At 49.0% G+C, this 14261-nt stretch overlaps 1 pseudogene; it reads left to right on the top strand.

Annotated features, from left to right (window-relative positions):
• Nucleotides 1–1744: 1744 nt before the first annotated feature.
• Nucleotides 1745–12838, top strand: LOC126092124 (14-3-3 protein epsilon-like; annotated as a pseudogene).
• The last annotated feature ends 1423 nt before the right edge of the window (nt 12839–14261 follow it).

The following is a 14261-nucleotide window of genomic DNA, read 5'->3' as shown; positions in this document are numbered from 1 at the left end:
GGGCCCAGAAAGCGGCAACCTTTGGTGATAGTCTATCGAGTGACAGACACTATCTCGGATAGAGAATTTCTTGAGTGTTTATACGACCAAAATCTTAGTGACGATTTCACAAAAGACGAATTCGACAAAGACGTGAAAATCAGATTCCGCACAGGGCCCAAAGGAAAGGGATACAACCACCAAGTGTTGGAAGTCACACCAAGAATTTATTGGTACCTCACCAAAAAAGGAAGGGTGTACATAGACTTCCAATCCCTATCTGTCAAAGACTTTACGTCAGTGAGCCAGTGTTACAACTGTTGTGACCTTGGCCATACAACCAAAGCCTGCGCAGACACAGGTACGACCTGTTCAAGGTGTGGCAAAAAGGGCCACAAACGCGCGGACTGTCGAGCATCAGAGCCCATCGATTGCATCCCGTGCAGGAACAGAAACCGAATTTGCAATAAGAGCAGGGGTGGAGTCTGCCAGACCTACAAACAGCTGCTTGATAGACTAATTGACAGTACTGACTATGGCAACTGAACACCCCCCTGAGTCAAACAACATGCTCCATAAATCAACCCCTGTAAAAATAAGATCATACAAGTCACCATCCACCAGGCACAGAAACCATCTACGTGCAATACTCTGGCGTAAGAGGCAAAAACTATTACCTGACGACTACCCCAACAATGGTCACATTCCAGGCTTGATACACAATACAAACCTGGAGGACAGCCATCATGCAATCAATGAATACATAGACGACCTAACACTCACAGGACAAATGTCACCAGAAGCCGCCAAACTAATCAAAAGACAAATAATGTACTGGATGACATTCCAGACGACCCTTATGAACAGGATAGACGAACTCGAAGACGAACTACTGAGAATAGACATGATAACCCCAAATCCTGATACCGACAGACCAGAAAACCATACCACACATGACCAACCAAAGCAACTGCACAAAACAGCGTTGCTAACCACTCAAGACCACCCATCCACTCCAGCACAACGACGCACATACGACACTACAAAATGCGAAGGACGCATCAAACCAATCAAATTCATACAAGGTGAGACCTTGAACCCAACGGTTCTAAACACAACCGTAACGCAAGCAAGCACAACTGGAATCCAAACGGAAAACATGGACAAATCAGACACCTCAGACTGTAATCAAATCAAACGCAAAATAACTCTCTCTGACTCACTGACAGAGGAAGAAGACGACGTCTATTATTGCCCTTACGCCAGAGATTGTAGTGTTCATAACAATGATATTCGAAACCGTAATACCGACCTTGAACAGGCCACAGTGCCGGCAGACACCACGAATGCCACACAAAAAGCCTCAGCAACAACCGCAACAAAAGTTTGCGGAGGGTCTGGCAACAGAGGCGACAGTGGGCATAACATACCAAAAGCTGTTATGTCTGTCACAGGTAGCGCTGACGAGCAGTCAAGTGGGAACCAAATCACGTCTAATCAATGCAGAATGGAGGCACAAACAATCAACACATCTGATACACATCAAGACTGCACAAACGAAACACACACAAAAAACAAACGAATCATCGCAGCCTTTAGGAAACTAAAACCGCATAGAAAACCCAAACAGCCTAAGAGAGTCCCGAAAGTGAAAGCGTGTGACGACCAATCTCGGCAATCGCAGGCTGCCTCAAAACCTAGTGATACGAAAGTGCATACCCCTGATGATACCATCACCTTCGCAACCCCCCAACCAACAGCCTCAATGCCGACGCCCAAGGAAACCCCCACAACAACCAACGAGGAAGCCAATCCAGCGCCCCCGGCAGAGGTGCACAACAACGCCACTACACCATCACGACACGTCACGGCTGCAGAGACGCCAACACACGCCATCGACACCGATAGTTTTAGTTACGACAAGCTAGATATAAATGTAAAATTAAGTAGGCTAGAAAAAAGAGACATCTTAGAGACGGCACAGCGGATGCTCATCCGCACCCTACACCCGTACGGCCAATCTGTTTGTTTCCGTACATCAGAGCAAACCGATAGAGTGATTCTCAAAACGGAGAATATTCCAACAGATCCAGACAGCCTACTAGACCTGCTCATGCAGGTGTGCGCCCGCAGGGAGGAACCATTCGATATGGACAAGCTTTACAAGGATCACGTAAGGGCTCATGGGAGAACATACTTCGATTACAGTCAAACTGGCAGCAAGTGCTACGCCACAGTTAAACACCCAAACTGCTAATAGCACAGCTTAATGCTATGCGGAGTATACTTGTAAATTCGGAGCTCCCACGGGTCCTACGTGAACTAAAAAGTGACATTCTGTGCATACAGGAGCCCTACACTAGACAAGGGCATATCCCCAACTTTCCTCCAAGTGCGGTGACGGTTGCGGAGGGGACAGGCTGCATGGCATCTGTCATAATCCTAAACAAAGAAATACATCCAGTGAAAATTACAGAACTCTGTTCCCAGCATCTAGTTACAGTTGAAGTCACACACAAGGGGGATACCTGGATCATCGCGTCGCTTTACGCCCAATTCTGTCATTGCATCAAACCATACGCAGACCTCATCAGAGATGTTGCGCAATACGCTGGCAACAAAAAACTTCTCATCTGTGCAGACATAAATGCCAGATCAACCCTGTGGCATTCAGACAGAACTGACGACAGAGGTAGAATAATAAATGACATCATCCAAGAAAACAGACTACACGTACTCAACAAGGAAGGACATCACCCGACTCACATCGGACACAACGGTCATTCATCAAACATAGACATCACCCTCGTTAATAACGCCGTCATCAACCACGTACGAGACTGGACCGTACATGACCAGATCACTGCTAGCGACCACAACATCATCACACTAACCGTAAGTGGCACACCAAACGTCAACACAGAAACACTACCAAAAAGACTATTATTTGACAAAACAGACTGGGACAGGGTCAGACAAAAAATACATGAGCACATACCGCAAGACATCACCGGCAGTGTTGATTACAGAGCACACATGCTGACAGATATCATCACACACACACAGAACACCTGCATACCCACACAAAGAATGACAAAACACCAAAATATTCCCTGGACTACACAATTAACACGACTCAAACAAGACTCAAAACGTAAACGTAAACTTTACCAACGAGCAATTTCAGATAGAGAAAGACAATTACGACTACACGACTACCAGCTTGCCAAGGATAAATATAAACTTGAGCTGAATAAGACCAGGAAAGACCATTGGAATAGCCATGTAGCAGCACAAACACAACTAAACATTTGGGGGGAACCATACAAAATCGTGACAGAGAAAATTAAGAGCCCACTGGTTCTGGGAACGCTGCGACAGGAGTATGGTGAGATGACTAAGGGCTGGAGACGCACAGCGGAGTTCCTGCTGAGCAAACTCCTGCCCGACGACATCGCAGACACAGACACACCACAACATGCAGCGGTGAGACGCGAAGTAGACACAGTATACACCACACCAACCGTCACCTGTCCATTTGCGCAGGAAGAAGTGGCGACAGCGATCTCAGAACTCAAAAACAAAAAGGCGCCTGGGCCGGATGGTATCCACTCTGAGGTACTGAAACAAATTGCACCGCAGATCATCCCGTTTCTCACAACGTTGTTAAACGATGCATTAAGGCTGGGCCGTGTGCCTGCAGTGTGGAAGACCTCGAAGGCGGTTATCATTAAAAAGGCTCCAGACAAAGACACATCAGACCCCAAGTCATACAGACCAATTTGCCTTATCAATACACTCGGTAAAGTACAAGAAAAACTACTCTGCAAAAGACTACAAGCACACCGAACACTATGGGGACTGACACCACACCAATATGGCTTCAGGGAAGGGAAATCTATAGACGACGCAATTAACAGAGCACTCCAAATAGTACACGACACACCCTCCAAATATACACTTGCAATTATGATAGACATCTCAGGTGCCTTCGACAACCTCTGGTGGCCGGCCTTGTTCAAGAGGCTCAGACACCTGCAGGTACCGGAGTCTCTGTATAATAGTTTCATGGACTACTGCAGAGACAGAACGGTCGTTTGGCAAATGGACAACCAGAAAGTGATTAAACGAATTACAAAAGGCTGTCCACAAGGGTCGATCTGCGGCCCCATCTTCTGGGACATAGTTATAGAACCGCTCCTACTGTTACTAGAGGAGCACATCTTGACAGATGGAGCTGTCGCTTATGCTGATGATCTACTCGTCGTAGTTTCAGCAAATAACCGTGCCCAGCTAGAAGAAAGAGCCAATGGAACACTTAGGACAATAACCCAATGGTGCACAGATAATAAATTAAAGATAGCAGGAAACAAAACAACTTATACATTGCTAAAGGGTATCCTGCGCAGGAACCCAATAGTCAAAATCGGGGACACTAACATAAAAAGACTAGCAGTCACACGCTATCTAGGAGTATACATTGATGAACGATTGAACTTCCACGAACACATGCGAATATGCACAAACAAAGCAGAAAAGATACTACACAAACTGGCTAGGCTAAATTCGGAACAATTCAGACTACCCCTGTCAGTGACACGAACATACCATTGCGCTCTCTTCGAGTCAGTACTATGCTTTGCTGCCAGTACGTGGGCCCACAGGTTAAATCTCTCAACCAACAAAACCATTGTACGTCGAGGCCAAAGAAGTGTTCTACTTCGACCTACAGGGGCATTTAACACAACATCAAATGACGCACTATGTGTCGTCATGGGAATTTTCCCCATAGATATCACCATCAGGTACCGCGCAGCAATGTACTGGCTTAGGATGGGGAGAATAGACCAGGTTCGGCAGATCACTGGTGTACCGATTGAGACAACACGCCAACTCAGAGCATGGCGAGTGGATACCTGGCAGAGCGAGTGGGCCAACAGCGATAAGGGCCGCCGTGTATACAACTTCTTCCCTGACATCCGGGAAAGACTAAAACTAAAACATATTGATCCCAGCCGCGGTATGGTACATTTCATCACAGGACATGGCCCTTATCCCACGCACCTGTACCGCGTGAGTCTGCAGCAGACTAATAGATGCACATGCGGGGAAGAAGGTTCCCCTGAACATACTGTCTTCTTCTGCGGACAACGCACGAACATAAGACACACAGTACACATAAATCGCCTGAACACACAGAACGAACTACATGCAATAATACGCGACCCGGAAAGGTGGACTGAACTCAACAAACTAACGGACGAAATCTCGAAGATCCAACAAATAGAATACTTGCGCAACAGACCCTACCGAAGGCAAGTCGGTCCAAACAGACGTCACGATGCCCAGGGGGACACAGATATGATTAGCACCACGAGTGATGAAGAAGAAACAGATACAGACCAGGACACCAACACAGATATTGAAGCGTCCAGCGCGGATGATCCATAGTGTCAACCAAGTTAAATTCAAAGAATAGAGTGGAACAACCGGCAAGAGGTGCACAAGTCACACACAATCATAAAAACAGATTGCACGTTATATATAAACAGTTAACAGCATCTCCATGTTCAATAAGAGCTTAAAGCTAGGTACCTCTTCAAGGGACCTACGCCTTCCGTTAAGAGGCAGCGCACAGTCTGTATGGAAGGATCTTAATTGTGGTCCCTCTCTTTTGAGCCCAACCCGACGGATACCTATGGTAGATCGGGGAAAACCACCGCTCAGGCTGTGTTGCTGGCGGGGCCGGAAGGTGCTAACTGCCACACCACGTATCATTGTAAGTCCCATTGACTCAGTGTGAACTGTTTGTACAACTAACCTACACAGCCTATACCTCAACCTCCACTATACTAAGAACTTCTCATCTGAAGCTTAAAGTTGGGCACCTCTTCAAGGGACCCACGCCCCCCTGGTAAGAGGCGGCGCACGTCCTGGATGGAAGGACCTTAATTGTGGTTCCTCTCTTTTGAGCCCAACCCGACGGATACCTATGGTAGATCGGGGAAAACCACCGTTCAGGTCGTGTTGTCGGCGGGGCCGGGAGGTGCTTGCGCCTGATGTACTCTACTAGGAGCCTTGTAGGCTCAACACAAACCGTTAGCGTCATTACCTTATTACTTTTACTACGAGTACCCTTTCATTAGCAACTTTGAGCCAAGCACAAAATCAGTTACCTCTCTATTGTATATCGTAAATAGTTTAGTAGGCTGGACATGGAGGTCTTAGTCTTAGTTTCTAGCTTTAACGTACCCTAATCTCTTCTAGTTAAGGTAGTTTTTAGGACAGTAGATGTTAAAGGCATGGTGAGCAACGGCCAGCGTCTTGAGGTTCATTCCAAGACCCGGGCCGCCGCCCACAACCAGGTGACGGGCAATATTATACCTATAACTTCTCTTCCTTCCTTCTTTCTAAATATTTAATTTCGTTTTGTTTATTAATATCTTACTTGTTTTGTATTAGTTATACGTTTTTCTAATGCTGCACAAAAAAAAAAAGATATCAAATGGATCTAAACAGAGCCCGCCTCCACGTGGCGGGACACGGGCAACGGTGTGAGTGGGGACGGGAGCCGGTGTGGTGTTACTTTCAGTCACTGCGGACCCCGGACCCAGTCACAGCGGCTAAGTGGCAATATACGACCCACCATAAGAAATTAGACGGTGGGTCATAAAATATAAGCAGCTAGTGAAAAAAAAAAAAAAAAAAAAAAAAAAAAAAAAAAAAAAAAAGTGAAAAGTCTTTAGCACTGGTAGCATGCCGCGACAGCGTGGACGTGAACCGTATGTGCAGTTGACGGACTTTGTGCGAGGGCGTATAGTGGGCATGCGGGAGGCTGGGTGGACGTACCGCCGAATTGCTCAACACGTGGGGCGTGAGGTCTCCACAGTACATCGATGTTGTCGCCAGTGGTCGGCGGAAGGTGCACGTGCCCGTCGACCTAGGACCGGACCGCAGCGACGCACGGATGCACGCCAAGAACGTAGGATCCTACGCAGTGACGTAGGGGACCGCACCGCCACTTCCCAGCAAATTAGGGACACTGTTGCTCCTGGGGTATCGGCGAGGACCATTCGCAACCGTCTCCATGAAGCTGGGCTACGGTCCCGCACACCGTCAGGCCGTCGTCCGCTCACGCCCCAACATCGTGCAGCCCGCCTCCAGTGGTGTCGCGACAGGTGTGAATGGAGGGACGAATGGAGACGTGTCGTCTTCAGCGATGAGAGTCGCTTCTGCCTTGGTGCCAATGATGGTCGTATGCGTGTTTGGCGCCGTGCAGGTGAGCGCCACAATCAGGACTGCATACGACCGAGGCACACAGGGCCAACACCCGGCATCATGGTGTGGGGAGCGATCTCCTACACTGGCCTTACACCACTGGTAATCGTCGAGGGGACACTGAATAGTGCATGGTACATCCAAACCGTCATCGAACCCATCGTTCTACCATTCCTAGACCGGCAAGGGAACTTGCTGTTCCAACAGGACAATGCACGTCCGCATGTATCCCGTGCCACCCAACGTGCTCTAGAAGATGTAAGTCAACTACCCTGGCCAGCAAGATCTCCGGATCTGTCCCCCATTGAGCATGTTTGGGACTGGATGAAGCGTGGTCTCACGCGGTCTGCACGTCCAGCACGAACGCTGGTCCAACTGAGGCGCCAGGTGGAAATGGCAAGGCAAGCCGTTCCACAGGACTACATCCAGCATCTCTACGATCGTCTCCATGGGACAATAGCAGCCTGCATTGCTGCGAAAGGTGGATATACACTGTACTAGTGCCGACATTGTGCATGCTCTGTTGCCTGTGTCTATGTGCCTGTGGTTCTGTCAGTGTGATCATGTGATGTATCTGACCCCAGGAATGTGTCAATAAAGTTTCCCCTTCCTGGGACAATGAATTCACGGTGTTCTTATTTCAATTTCCAGGAGTGTAGATGCAGACGCCACCAGACACCCTTTCATAAGCTACCCGGTTTTTGTAATAACCCCGATAGCCACGGAGGGCGGGGGTTCGCATTGCAGGAAACCATGTTTCCTGAAGTGCAATGCAGAAGAAAGGGTGAAGGCTGATAAGCTGTCGGAGCTCAGCGAGATGGTGGAAGAAACCGCTGCAGTTCCACTGGAGGATGGTGTTGTCCATGGCTGGGAAAGGCGTGACGGGACAGGGAAGGCAGATTACGCCTCTGGACCACCTGCTGCCTCCGATTGAGCACCCGTGCTAGTGCTTTCCATGGCGTCGGAGGGACCGGCGAGATCGAGGTCCTCAGCGGACGCCAGGATCTCCACCTCATCCTCAGACGCATGGTTTGAAGGGTGCGGTGGGACAGGTGCCACCGCAATGTTAGGATGCTTGGGAGCCTTTTTCTTCAACTGCTTTGCACGCTGTGCCATTGGAGGATCTGTCTGGGAGGTCCCCACTGGGTCAGTCTTAGGGACTGACGACGAGCGGGAACCCCTATGACCAGCGACCGGTTGTTGTTACATAAATTTTCAGGTGTCCGCTTTGGCACTGGGCAAAGGCTGTGAAGGGAGGGGCCCCAAGGGACCCCTTCCTAGCTAGAGTAGCCGAAGAAGCCTCACGCTTCTCTAGCTGGGAAGAGGGGACGAATGTCCCCGATGGTTGGGGTGGTGTTGCTCCTGGAGTAGATGGAGCAACAGAGGGGGAAGTGCACCCCACAACCAGGAGGGCCGGTTCATCCTGACACAGCTGAGAGGCAACAGTACGTGACGACATGGGAGAGGAACGGACCGCTGTTGCAGCAGCGGCATAGGTGGATATCATGGGCACAGGATGTAGCCACTCATATTTCCACCTTGCCTCGGTGTAGGTCAGGCGGTCCTGAGTCTTATATTCCATTATCTTTCTTTCCTTCTGGAAGATCCTACAGTCCAGTCAGCAGGGGGAATGGTGTTTTCCGCACTTAACACATATTGGAGGCGGGGCACATGGACTATCGGGATGGGTAGGACGGCCACAATCCCAACAGGTGATGCTGGAAGTACAGCGAGATGACATGTGACCAAACTTCCAGCATTTAAAACACCGCATCGGAGGAGGGATATATGGCATCACATCACAACAGTAAACCATCACCTTAACCTTTTTGGGTAAGACATCACCCTCAAAGGCCAAGATGAAGGCACCGGTGGCTACCTGATTATCCCTCGGACCCCGATGGACGCGCCGGATGAAGTGAACACCACGTCGTTTGAGGTTGTTGCGTTATTCATCGTCGGACTGCAGTAGAAGATCCCTGTGGAATATAATACCCTGGACCATGTTGAGACTCTTATGCGGCGTGATGGTAACAGAAACATCCCCCAATTTGTCACAATTGAGCAACCTCCGTCACTGGGCAGAGGATGCTGTTTGGATGAGTACGAAACCAGAGCGCATTTTGGACAAGCCCTCCACCTCCCCGAACTTGTCCTCTAAATGCTCCACAAAAAACTGGGGCTTGGTTGACATAAACGATCCCCATCAACTCGTGTACACACAAGGAACCGGGGTGAATATTCTCCACTGCCTTCTTTTGCCATACGTTCCTCCCATGGAGTAGCCAGGGAGGGAAATGATCGTGGTTCGTATTTCCTGCCGTTGAGGTTAGACCTCGATCGCTTAGAGACTGCTGGTGGAGGCCCACCAGCGAGAGAAGATGTACCATGCTTCATTGCAGGTCATCCGCCCTGATGCCTCCTACTCCGACCAAGGGCCCTCCCCACAGGCGCCACCCAGCCGCAGCAATAGCCACCTGGCAGGATGGCCATTGCTGGGAGTCCCGATGCCCCAGGGAGATGGGCATCTACTCCTTGACATACGTGGGGAGTTAACGGCGCAGGCATCAGTAGAGCGATCCCTGTGTTGTCAGGGGGCTACAACCAACAGGGTACATGGCGGCCCCACCACAACGGACTGGCTACCGTGCTGGATCTTAGGTGCAAATATGTCCAAGGTCGTCGTCGCAGTTAAAATCAACACTGCAGAGTGCAGTGTGGTAATCGCACCCAGGGACGTATCCTCGCCCAAGAGATGCAAAACGAACGGGACACCATTGCATCGACGAAAAAGCCGGCTAAAGGTCTCAATGCACGACGGATACAGTGCAACATGTAAGGCGCCCTTCCCCAATTGGCTCGCTCTTCGGAATAATTTAGAAAGATGGAGGTCAAACCCGAGAGGGGACCATCACATAAGGCCGAAACATGTGAGACTCCTTGTAGTCGCCTCTTACGACAGGCAGGAATACCGCGGGCCTATTCTAACCCCCGAACCCGCAGGGGGTAATACACCAAGGTGGTGTATAGGGGGGACCTGAAAAGCAGATGGAAGATGCAAAGACTCGAGGTCACTAAGGAGTGACCGAACACGGATCCCAATGGTATGGCCTGATCGAGGCCGCCGGTGTGGTGTATGGACTGCCGCATGAGCGAAAAGGAGACGGTAGTTAGGGTGATGGGGAGAACAACGGACGTGGGCAGCATAGTTGGCTAACAATTGTTGACGCCGAATACGAAGCGGAGGAACCCCAGCCTCAGCAAGGAGGCTATTAACAGGGCTGGTGCGGAATGCTCCTGTCGCCTGTCGAACCCCACAGTGGTGAACGGGGTCCAGCAGTTGCAACGCCGAGGGCGACGCTGAGCCATACGCCACACTCCCATAATCAAGCCGGGACAGCACAAGGGCTTTGTAGAGCTGCAGCAGCGTATTACGATCTGCACCGCAAGTTGTGTTGCTGAGGCAGCGAAGGGCATTCAGATGCTGCCAGCACTGACGCTTGAGTTGACGAATATGTGGAAGCCAAGTAAGCCGGGCATCAAACAGCAATCCCAGAAAACGGTAAGTGTCAACAACCCTGAGCATGGCATCCTGAAGATTGAGCTCAGGATGGGGATGGACAGTTCGACGCCGACAAAAGTGCATAACACAAGTCTTCGCAGGAGAAAATTGAAACCCATGGGCTAGGGCCCACGCCTGCGCCTTGCGTATGGCTCCCTGCAAACTACGTTCTGCAACACTAATGGTGGAAGAGCTGAAAAAGATGCAGAAATCGTCAGCGTGTAACGTGGGTGAGACAGACGACCCTACTGCTGCTGCAAGGTCATTAATGGCCACAAGGAAAAGGGGCACACTCAACACAGAACCCTATGGAACGCTGTTCTCCTGGATATGAAGCGAACTATGGGATGTCGGGCGTCAGAAATACACTCTATAAGTGCTACTACTATTTTCATCTGTAGCAATGTGTTCTCCTTGCTCTGAAATCTTACTTCACTAATTTAACGATCTGTTCAGTAATTTTAAATTTTATATACATTTGACCTAAACATTAATAGTAAATAGGCTTTTGAAAAATAGAGACTATCTTATAGAGGACGTGGGCAGCTAATATATATGTATGAATACCGGTTTTTACATTCTTTTAGCTAGTTTGACAACGTATGAACCAGTGTTCAGTGTATGCCGCCTTTACGATTGAACTATAAGTAGTTCGCACAATATCAGTGAGATTACTAATAAGCCTGATTAAATATTGCACTTATTTTTAGGTTTTAATATAAATTTTCTTTTTACTGTTATAGAATCTGACGATTGTCATTATATGGTCGGATCGGGTTATGACTGTGTCGTGAGACTGTGACTGCGTCTATGAATAAACAAAAATTTTTACAAGATGTCAGAGAAATTGGGAGTGGTTTCGGTGAGGGCCTGGAGCTGTGTCAGGGCAATGGGCAAGGGCAAGGGCACTGAGGTATTCCCACTCAGTAAAACCCGCAACAAACCAACAAACCAACCAACCAACCAACCAACCAACCAACCAACCAACCAACCAACCAACCAACCAACCAACCAACCAACCAACCAACCAACCAACCAACCAACCAACCAACCAACCAACCAACCAACCAACCAACCAACCAACTTAGAGATCGGATTGTAAATTTCCTAAATCGAAGAGTATGAGAAGTGGAAGCAGATAGATTTTGCATGCGACTCGGTAAGTCAGAGTGTACAGCAGCGCAGTAAACGCTTGTGAAAAGTCTTGCCTCCCGGCTGAAGGAGCCTAGTACATCAGTAACAGCACACGGTGGCAAATTTCGATTTGATCAGGTACACAGCCACTTCAGGTCCACCCAACATCTGCAGCCTAATGGAGGGCAGAGCCATCTAAGATATCTGCGTAATAATGGTCTGTCTGCACTTTGCGTTATAAATCTTAGAACGTCAACCAAGTCGGAAAGACATGATAACGTATACAAAGCCAAATTTGCGGAATAGGCTGAAAGACATAACGAGATGGTGGAAGCCATGAAGAAAGCGGGATCACTAGTCGTGGAATTAACTGTTGAAGAACGAAATCTCATGTCAGTCGCCTACATCAATGTAATTTGAGATCAGCGTGCAAGCTGGAGGATAATCAGTTCTATCGAGGAAGGGGAGGAAAACAAAGCAGTAGAAAAAATGCTCGAAGTGCTTAGAGGATGGATATAGAGCACAGGTGGAGAAAGAGTTAATATATATATAATGCTCGTATACTCCGCCGTTGGCTATAAGGAAGCCAGTGATATCACAATGACGGAACAACCTCGTACGTAGCCCACTAAGTTGACTCGGCACTGAATTTCTCCATGTTCTATTTTGAGATTCCGAACTCGCCTGAAAGAACCTCCACGCTAGCAAAAGCCGCATTTGATGATGCAACTGCAAAGTTTGACAGTCGTAGTGGAGAAAGACTCCACACTGGTCTTGCGACTTCTGAGGGACAGTCTGATGCTGTGGACATCTGACGTGCAAGGCGACAGTAAAATAGAACGCAAAGATGGACTACGAGATGTGGAAGATCAGAACGCGTTGTAACTTTTGTGTCATTAATTCTTAATTACATCAAAGAAAGGTTTAAAAACATATTAACTTTGAACACCTTCATCTTGTTTGTCAGTGCTCAAAACTAAAATCGAATGGCTAAATAATAATGGTCACAAGGCAAAACTTTATATAAAGAGATGTTGTGTTCGGAGGTTGTAAGAATCAAGTACGTTACGGGAACGCCTAGAAAATCCGGATGGATGGTGGTGGTTGTTGGGATGTTTAAGGGGGAATAAACAGCTAAGGTCATCAGTCCCCCATTCCAAAAACAGGCGAGACATAAATGCACGAAGCAGGTATAACCCCAAGGGGAGGAGACTAACCCCAGGCCCTAAAAGAATACAAATGTGGTAACGAACAATACAGACACGAAGAGTATAGATGAACACCAGACACAGAAACAGAAGAAAAGAAGATGGCCGGAGACTGGTTGACTGACCACGACGACAAAAAAGGGAAAGAGTCAACCAACCGACTACACACTAAAATCTGCAACCAAATATGAGAGACTCGAGGACAAGAGACACACAAAGGGAAAGGAGCAGGACCTCCCTAAAGGGAACCATAAAAAGGACTACCACGGATAAAATTTAAAACGTCATCAGCCATGGAGGCATTGTCGCTTAAAACCAAAGGCAAAGTGCCCGGGAGATTAAAGGACTGCCGGAGGGTGAGCAGTCGGGGACACTCCAATAAAATGTGGGCGACCGTCATCCGGGACCCACACTGACACAGGGGGGGGATCCTCCTGACGCAAAAGATGGCCGTGCGTCAGGTATGTATGGCCGATGCGGAGCCGACACAGGATAACAGAGTCCCTGCGAGAAGCCCACAGGGAGGAGCGCCACACATCGGTCGTCTCCTTAACAGCCCGCAGTTTATTCGGGGATGTCAGGCCACGCCACTCAGCAGCCCACATCCCAAGCACCTTACGGCGCAACACCAACTGCTGATCTCGAGCTGAGAGGCTGATCTCCAAAGCTGGGGCGTCGATCGCCCCTTTGGCCAGCCTGTCGACACGTTCGTTCCCCAGGATGCCAACGTGACATGGCGTCCAAACAAAGACCACCGAACGTCCAGAGCGGGTAATGGTGGAAACAGACTCCCGAATAGAGAACACCAGAGGAGAAGAGGGATAGCAGCGATCGATGGCCTGGAGGCTGCTCAGGGAGTCACTGCAGATGACAATGGACGTACCTGAGCAGGAACGCATATGCTCAAGAGCGCGCAATATGGCCACCAGCTCTGCAGTAAAAATGCTGCAGCCAGCCGGCAAGGAGCGCTGTTCAACGTGGGCAGCGTGAGCAAAAGCGTAGGCAGTGCGAGCATCAAACAGGGAACTGTCAGTGTAGACAGCCTCACAGCCCGGAAAGGAGGCGAGGAGCGCAAGAGAATGGCGATGGAGGGTCACAGG

The sequence above is a fragment of the Schistocerca cancellata genome, chromosome 1 (assembly GCF_023864275.1).
Source record: "Schistocerca cancellata isolate TAMUIC-IGC-003103 chromosome 1, iqSchCanc2.1, whole genome shotgun sequence".
Taxonomy (NCBI): Eukaryota; Metazoa; Arthropoda; class Insecta; order Orthoptera; family Acrididae; genus Schistocerca; species Schistocerca cancellata.
The sequence above is the reverse complement of the archived record's forward strand: the minus strand, read 5'-3'. Positions and strand labels throughout refer to the sequence as shown.